This window comes from Triticum aestivum, chromosome 5A (assembly GCF_018294505.1).
Source record: "Triticum aestivum cultivar Chinese Spring chromosome 5A, IWGSC CS RefSeq v2.1, whole genome shotgun sequence".
In the NCBI taxonomy this organism is placed as follows: domain Eukaryota; kingdom Viridiplantae; phylum Streptophyta; class Magnoliopsida; order Poales; family Poaceae; genus Triticum; species Triticum aestivum.
Window position 1 is genome coordinate 152554609 of NC_057806.1, and position 8717 is coordinate 152563325.

The window sequence follows — 8717 nt, forward strand, 5'->3', positions numbered from 1 at the left end:
CACGAATTTGATGTGGCACCATGCACTACTGCAGGATGTTGCTAACGCGACACTACGATCAGAGACCCTTCGACAAAACTGCGTGCGATGCAATAATCGCAAACGGTGGTGTAAAAGAACCGTCAAAAAAGGTGCAAAACTTTGCGATGACGGAGCCATCAAACCCGGTTCAGATTTTAGTTGCATGTGCGATGCGGGGCATACAGTTCAGTTTAATTAACTGTTTGTTATGAGGCAGAACAAAAAAAACGGGCAGCTAGATGAAGGCGTGTACGATATACGACATACGATTCACTCGGATAAACTGTTTGTGATGAGGAGGAACAATAGAAACGGGCAACTAGATAAAGGTGTGTGTGACTGGGGGCATACGCTTCAGAAGGATTAACTATTTGCGATTAGGTAACTAAACAGAAACGGGTCAGCCAGATCAAAGTGTCTTCGATTGATGACACTTCACACGGATGAATTATTTGCGATTGTGCCATGTCATGACACCATGCCAAGTTTCATGATTTTCAGGCGTGTTTTGGATTTACAGGAATTAAAAAACCAAGTTTCTCAATCTTTACGGCCGAGCCACGACGCCCAGATGTTTGAATTTCATTCCCATTTCTTGCATGGGACCTAGAAATTCACCCAAGGACACACATGTGATTTTTCAACCAACTTTGGTGCACTGGAGCATGTGCTTGTAGTTCAAATTTGAATTATGCACATTATATGCCTAGAAACTCAATTAATGTATAAAAAATGCCAAACGAACCCGGAATAATTCCAAAATTTAGCATGATACTTCTATTTGGTCTAATCTGCCCGTGTAAAAAAATTAAGGCGGGAGAAGGCAGTGTACGTATGTCGTTTCGCACACGGAGGTGGCACGTTCCCTCTTGGAAGCACGAGCCTTCTTGAGGGAAGCTCCGGTTTGCAAGAAGGTTACACCAAAGCTTGTCCCAATTCGGCCAAAAAAATTACCGCAGCATATTGGTGCCATGTCATGACACCATGCCAAGTTTCATGATTTTCATGCGTGTTTTGGATATACAGGAATTAAAAACCAAGTTTCTCAATCTTTATGGTCGAGCCACGATGCCCAGATGTTTGGATTTCATTCTCTTTCTTGCATGAGACCTATAAATTCACCCAAGGACACACATGTGATTTTTCAACAAACTTTGGTGCACTAGAGCATGTGCTTGTAGTTCAAATTTGAATTATGCACATTAAATGTCCAGAAGCTTAATTAATGCGTAAAAATGCCAAACGAACCCAGAATAATTCCAAAATTTAGCACGATACTTCTATTTGGTCTAATCTGGCTGTGTAAAAAAATTAAGGCGGGATGAGACAATGTACATATGTTGTTTCGCACACGGAGGTGACACGTTCCCTCTCGGAACCACGAGTCTTCTTGAGGGAAGCTCCGGTTTGCAAGAAGCTTACACCAAAGCTTGTCCCAATTTGGCCAAAAAATTTACCGCGGCATGTTGGTTCCATGTCATGACACCATGCCAAGTTTTATGATTTTTAGCCGTGTTTTGGATTTATAGGAATTAAAAAAACCAAGTTTCTCAATCTTCCGGCCAAGCCACGACGCCCAGATGTTTGAATTTCATTCTCATTTCTTGCATGGGACCTATAAAGTCACCCAAAGACACACATGTGATTTTTCAACAAACTTTGGTGCACTAGAGCATGTGCTTGTAGCTCAAATTTGAAATATGCACATTAAATGCCTAGAAACTTAGTTAATGCATAAAAATATCAAACGAAACTAGAATAATTCCAAATTTAAACACGACACTCATGTACTAGTTGCATGTTCACTATACGTAAATGTTCTAGCAATTCAAACACCATCCTTTCCCTCTGTAACACCATTTTGTGTTTCAAAACATAATCAAAAAATCAGATATACCACAAACAGTTTACTAGAAAGAATCGTGTGGGATGCGATATAAAATATCTTGGCGCACCGTGTTGTCTGGCTTACGCAAGAAGCTTTGTCGTCTACAGTCCACCGCCCCCGCTTCAACCACACTTGCCTGCCAGTTTCTCGCGGCATCGAGCGAATTTTTTTGCCACCGCGGAAATATCTATCTCCCCGCCCCCTCTCTCCCACCAAAAGCCACATTTCAACTGTTCATCCTTTCTTTCCAAGTTCAAACCTTCACTGCTGCTTACTGGCAGCTCAGCCTCCTCGCCGGCGACCCTTCTTCTTGCAGCTCAGCCTCCTCACCGTCGATCCTTCTTCTTGCAGCGCTGCCTTCTCATCGGCGACCCTTCTTCTTGCAGCGCCGCCTCCTCGCCGGCGACCATTCTTCTTGCTGCGTGGCCTCATCGATATGGTCAGGTAATCCACACACCACCCACACCATCCTCCTCCTTTCCCGTCCCACATGCCCCGGCTGATGACGCAATAGCTTCCGCCGAAATCACTGCCCCCCTCCTCCAATTAAGCGCCGCCCACATCCATTTTGCACGCAGTATAACGTGGAGCTTAGTAGCATGCGGCCGCACGCTCGCACGAGGTCGCTATGGATGCCACGTGTGCCCTATTGGGTTCTATGGTAGGGTGCGTCAACTGCGAATTAAAATTTTCCTACGTGCAGAACAATCAAGAACATGCTACGGGAGATGGATCACAGATCGTTACCACTAGACGCGCAGTGCCGTGCAGCAGAAGAAGAGTTGGGGTAGCGCGTCTCCTCCTTGTCCGATCTCCCTCAAACAGCCGGTCATCGGTTCCCTCGTACAGGTTCGCCGGCGCGGTGCAAGTGAAGGAAATATGCCCTAGAGGCAATAATAAAGTTGTTATTTATATTTCCTTATATCACGATAAATGTTTATTATTCATGCTAGAATTGTATTAACCGGAAACTTAGTACATGTGTGAATACATAGACAAACAGAGTGTCACTAGTATGCCTCTACTTGACTAGCTCGTTGAATCAATGATGGTTATGTTTCCTAACCTAGACATGAGTTGTCATTTGATTAACTGGATCACATCATTAGAGAATGATGTGATTGACTTGACCCATCTGTTAGCTTAGCACGATGATCGTTTAGTTTGTTGCTATTGCTTTCTCCATAACTTATACATGTTCCTATGACTATGAGATCATGCAACTCCCGAATACCAGAGGAACACTTAGTGTGCAATCAAACGTCACAAAATAACTGGGTGACTATAAAGATGCTCTGTAGGTGTCTCCGATGGTGTTTGTTGAGTTGGCGTAGATCGATATTAGGATTTGTCACTCCGAGTATCGAAGAGGTATCTCTGGGCCCTCTCGGTAATGCACATCACTATAAGCCTTGCAAGCGATGTGACTAATGAGTTAGTTACGGGATGATGCATTACGGAATGAGTAAAGAGACTTGCTGGTAACGAGATTGAACTAGGTATTGAGATACCGACGATCGAATCTCGGGCAAGTAACATACCGATGACAAAGGGAACAATGTATATCGCTATGCGGTTTGACTGATAAAGATCTTCGTAGAATATGTGGGAGCCAATATGAACATCCAGGTTCCGCTATTGGTTATTGACTGGAGACGTGTCTCGGTCATGTCTACATAGTTCGGTGACGATCGGTGACGATCGGTATTATGAGTTTATGTGTTTTGATGTACTTAAGGTAGTTCGGAGTCCCGAATATGATCACGGACATGGCGAGGAGTCTCGAAATGGTCGAGACATAAAGATTGATATATTGGATGGCTATATTCGGACACCAGAAGTGTTTCGGGTGATTTCGAAGAAAACCGGAGTGCCGGAGGGTTAGAGGAACCCCCCCCCCCCCCCCCGGGGAAAGTTGGGACTTCATGGGCCATAGGGAAGAGGGGAGGCAGCCCACAAGGGGCAGCCGCGCCCCCTCCCTATAGGGAGTCCGAATTGGACTAGGGAGGGAGGCGCACCCCCTTTCCTTCTCCTCTTCCTCTCCCTTCCTTCCTTCCCCTTCCCCTCCTAGTTGGACTAGGAAAGGGGGGTCCTACTCCTACTAGGCGAAGGACTCCTCCCCTCCTTGGCGCGCCCTAGGGCCGGCCGGCCCCCCCCTTGCTCCTTTATATACGGGGGCAGGGGGCATCCTAGAACACACAAGTTGATTGTTTCCAGCCATGTGCGGTGCCCCCCTCCACCATAATCCACCTCGGTCATATCGTCGTAGTGCTTAGGTGAAGCCCTGCACCGGTAGCTTCATCATCACCGTCATCACGCCGCCGTGCTGATGAAGCTCTCCCTCGACACTCAGCTGGATCAAGAGTTCGTGGGACATCACCAAGCCGAACGTGTGCAGATCACGGAGGTGCCGTACTTTTGGTACTAGGATCGGTTGAATCGTAAAGATGTACGACTACATCAACCGTGTTGTCATAACGCTTCCGGTTACGGTCTACGAGGGTACGTGGACAACACTCTTCCCCTCTCGTTGCTATGCATCACCATGTTAGATCTTGCGTGTGCGTAGGATTTTTTTTTTGAAATTACTGCGTTCCCCAACAGTGGCATCAGAGCCAGGTCTATGCGTAGATGTTATATGCACGAGTACAACACAAAGGAGTTATGGGCATGGGTATATACATATTGCTTGCCATCACTAGTTGATTCTTGATTCAGCGGTATTGTTGGATGAAGCGGCCCAGACCGACATTACACGTACACTTACGCGAGACTGGTTCTACCGACGTGCTTCGCACACAGGTGGCTGGTGGGTGTAAGTTTCTCCAACTTTAGTTGAATCAGATTCAATGAACAGGGTTCTTTCTAAAGATCAAAAAGCAATCACTATACCGTGTTGTGGTTTTTGATACGTAGGTAAGAACGGTTCTTGCTCAGCGCATAGCAGCCATGTAAAACTTGCAACAACAAAGTAGAGGACGTCTAACTTGTTTTTGTAGGGCATGTTGTGATGTGATATGTTCAAGACATGATGCTAAATTTTATTGTATGAGATGATCATGTTTTGTAACACAGTTATCGGCAACTGGCAGGAGCCATATGGTTGTCACTTTATTTTATGAAATGCAATCGCCATGTAATTGCTTCACTTTATCACTAAGCGGTAGCGATAGTCATAGTAGCAATAGTTGGCGAGACGACAACGATGCTTCGATGGAGATCAAGGTGTCAAGCCAGTGACGATGGTGATCATGACGGTGCTTTGGAGATGGAGATCAAAGGCACAAGATGATGATGGCCATAGCATATCACTTATATTGATTGCATGTGATGTTTATCCTTTATGCATCTTATTTTGCTTAGTTCGGTGGTAGCATTATAAGATGATCTCTCACTAAATTTCAAGGTACAAGTGTTCTCCCTGAGTATGCACCGTTGCTACAGTTCGTCGTGCCGATACACCACATGATGATCAGGTGTGATAAGCTCTACGTTCACATACAACGGGTGCAAGCCAGTTTTGCACACGCAGAATACTCGGGTTAAACTTGACGAGCCTAGCATATGCAGATATGGCCTTGGGAAACTGAGACCGAAAAGTCGAGCGTGAATCATATAGTAGATATGATCAACATAGTGATGTTCACCATTGAAAACTACTCCATCTCATGTGATGATCGGACATGGTTTAGTTGATATGGATCACGTGATCACTTAGATGATTAGAGAGATGTCTATCTAAGTGGGAGTTCTTAAGTAATTTTATTAATTGAACTTTAATTTATCATGAACTTAGTACCGGATAGTATTTTGCATGTCTATGTTGTTGTAGATAGATGGCCCGTGCTATTGTTCCGTTAAATTTTAATGCGTTCCTAGAGAAAGCTAAGTTGAAAGATGATGGTAGCAACTACACGGACTGGGTTCGTAACTTGAGGATTATCCTCATTGCTGCACAGAAGAATTACGTCCTAGAAGCTCCGCTAGGTGACAAACCCGCTGCAGGAGCAACGCTAGATGTTGTGAACACCTGGCAGAGCAAAGCTGATGACTACTCGATAGTTTAGTGTGCCATGCTTTACGGCTTAGAACCAGGACTTCAACGACGTTTTGAACGTCATGGAACATATGAGATGTTCCAAGAGTTGAAGTTAATATTTCAAGCAAATGCCCGGATTGAGAGACATGAAGTCTCCAATAAGTTCTACAGTTGCAAAATGGAGGAGAATAGTTCTGTTAGTGAACATATACTCAGAATGTCTGGGTACCACAACCACTTGACTCAGCTGGGAGTTAATCTTCTTGATGATAGTGTCATTGACAGAGTTCTTCAATTTCTACCACCAGGCTATAAGAGCTTCGTGATGAACTATAATATGCAAGGGATGGATAAGACGATTCCTGAGCTCTTCACAATGCTAAAGGTTGCGGGGGTAGGAATTAAGAAGGAGCATCAAGTGTTGATGGTCAACAAGACCACCAGTTTCAAGAAAAAGGGTAAAGGGAAGAAGGGGAACTTCCAGAAGAACAACAAGCCAGTTGCGGCTCAAGTGAAGAAACCCAAGTCTGGACCTAAGCCTGAGACTGAGTGCTTCTACTGCAAAGGGACTGGTCACTCGAAATGGAACTGCCCCAAGTATTTGGCGGAGAAGAAGGATGGCAAAGTGAAAGGTATATTTGATATAAATGTTATTGATGCATACCTTACTAATGCTCGCAGTAGTGCCTAGGGATTTGATACTGGTTCAGTTGCTAACATTTGCAACTCGAAACAAGGGCTACGGATTAAGCAAAGATTGGCTAAGGACGAGGTGACGATGCGCGTGTGAAATGGTTCCAAAGTCGATGTGATCGCCGTCGGCACGCTACCTCTACATCTACCTTCGGGATTAGTTTTAGACCTAAATAATTGTTATTTGGTGCCAGCGTTGAGCATGAACATTATATCTGGATCTTGTTTGATGCGAGACAGTTATTCATTTAAATCAGAGAATAATGGTTGCTCTATTTATGTGAGTAATATCTTTTACGGTCATGCACCCTTGATGAGTGGTCTATTTTTACTAAATCTTGATAGTAATGATACACTTGTTCATAGTATTGAAGCCAAAATATGCAGAGTTGATAATGATAGTGCAACTTATTTGTGGGACTGTCGTTTGGGTCATATTGGTGTAAAGCGCATGAAGAAAATCCATTCAGATGGACTTCTGGAATCACTTGGTACTTGCGAACCATGCCTCATGGGCAGGATGACTAAAACTCCGTTCTCCGGAACAATGGACCGAGCAACAGAGTTATTGGAAGTCATACATACTGATGTATGTGGTTCAATGAACATTGAGGCTCGCGATGGATATCGTTATTTTCTCACCTTCAAAGATGATTTGAGCAGATATGGGTGTATCTACTTGATGAAACATAAGTGTGAAACATTTGAAAAGTTCAAATAATTTCAGAGTGAAGTGGAAAATCATCGTAACAAGAAAATAAAGTTTCTACGATCTGATCGTGGAGGAGAATATTTGAGTTACGAGTTTGGTCTTCATTTGAAACAATGTGGAATAGTTTCGCCACTCACGCCACCCGGAACACCATAGCATAATTGTGTGTCCGAATGTCGTAATCGTACTTTACTAGATATGGTGCGATTTATGATGTCTCCTACTGATTTACCGCTATCATTTTGGGGTTATGCTTTAGAGACGGCTGCATTCACGTTAAATAGGGCACCATCTAAATCTGTTGAGACAACACCTTATGAAATGTGGTTTGGCAAGAAACCCAAGTTGTCGTTTCTTAAAGTTTGGGGCTGCGATGCTAATGTGAAAAAGCTTCAACCTGATAACCTCGAACTAATGTTGGGGATATCGCTTATCGGGAACTTATCGGTCAACCCATGATAAGGTGTAAATCGGCCAGTTTATCGGCATATCGGCCGATTTATCGCCATATCGGCGGATTTATCAGCCGATTTATCTTATCAGTCTGACAGTGGTAAGCGATAAATTGGCTGATTTATCGGCATATCGGAAGATATCTTGAACAGTGCCTCGAACTCAAATCAAGAAATGTGTCTTCATAGGATACCCAAAGGAGACTATTGGGTACACCTTCTATCGCAGATCCGAAGGCAAGATATTCGTTGCTAAGAATGGATCCTTTCTAGAGAAGGAGTTTCTCTTGAAAGAAGTCAGTGGGAGGAAAGTATAACTTGATGAGGTAATTGTACCTGCTCCCTTATTAGAAAGTAGTTCATCACTGAAATCAGTTCCAGTGATTCCTACACCAATAAGTGAGGAAGCTAATGATGATGATCATGAAATTTCTGATCAAGTTACTACTGAACCTCGTAGGTCAACCAGAGTAAGATCCGCACCAGAGTGGTACGGTAATCCTGTTCTGGAAGTCATGTTACTTGACCATGATGAACCTACGAACTATGAGGAAGCGATGATGAGCCAAGATTCCGCAAAATGGCCCGAGGCCATGTAATCTGAGATGGGATCCATGTATGAGAACAAAGTGTGGACTTTGGTTGACTTGCCCATTGATCGGCAGGCCATAGAGAATAAATGGATCTTCAAGAATAAGATTGACACTGACGGTAATGTTACTGTCTACAAAGCTCGACTTGTTGCAAAAGGTTTTCGATAAGTTCAAGGAGTTGACTACGATGAGACCTTCCCACCCATAGCGATGCTTAAGTCCATCCGAATCATGTTAGCAATTGCCGCATATTATGATTATGAAATTTGGCAAATGGATGTGAAAACTGCTTTCCTTAATGGATATCTTAAAGAAGAGT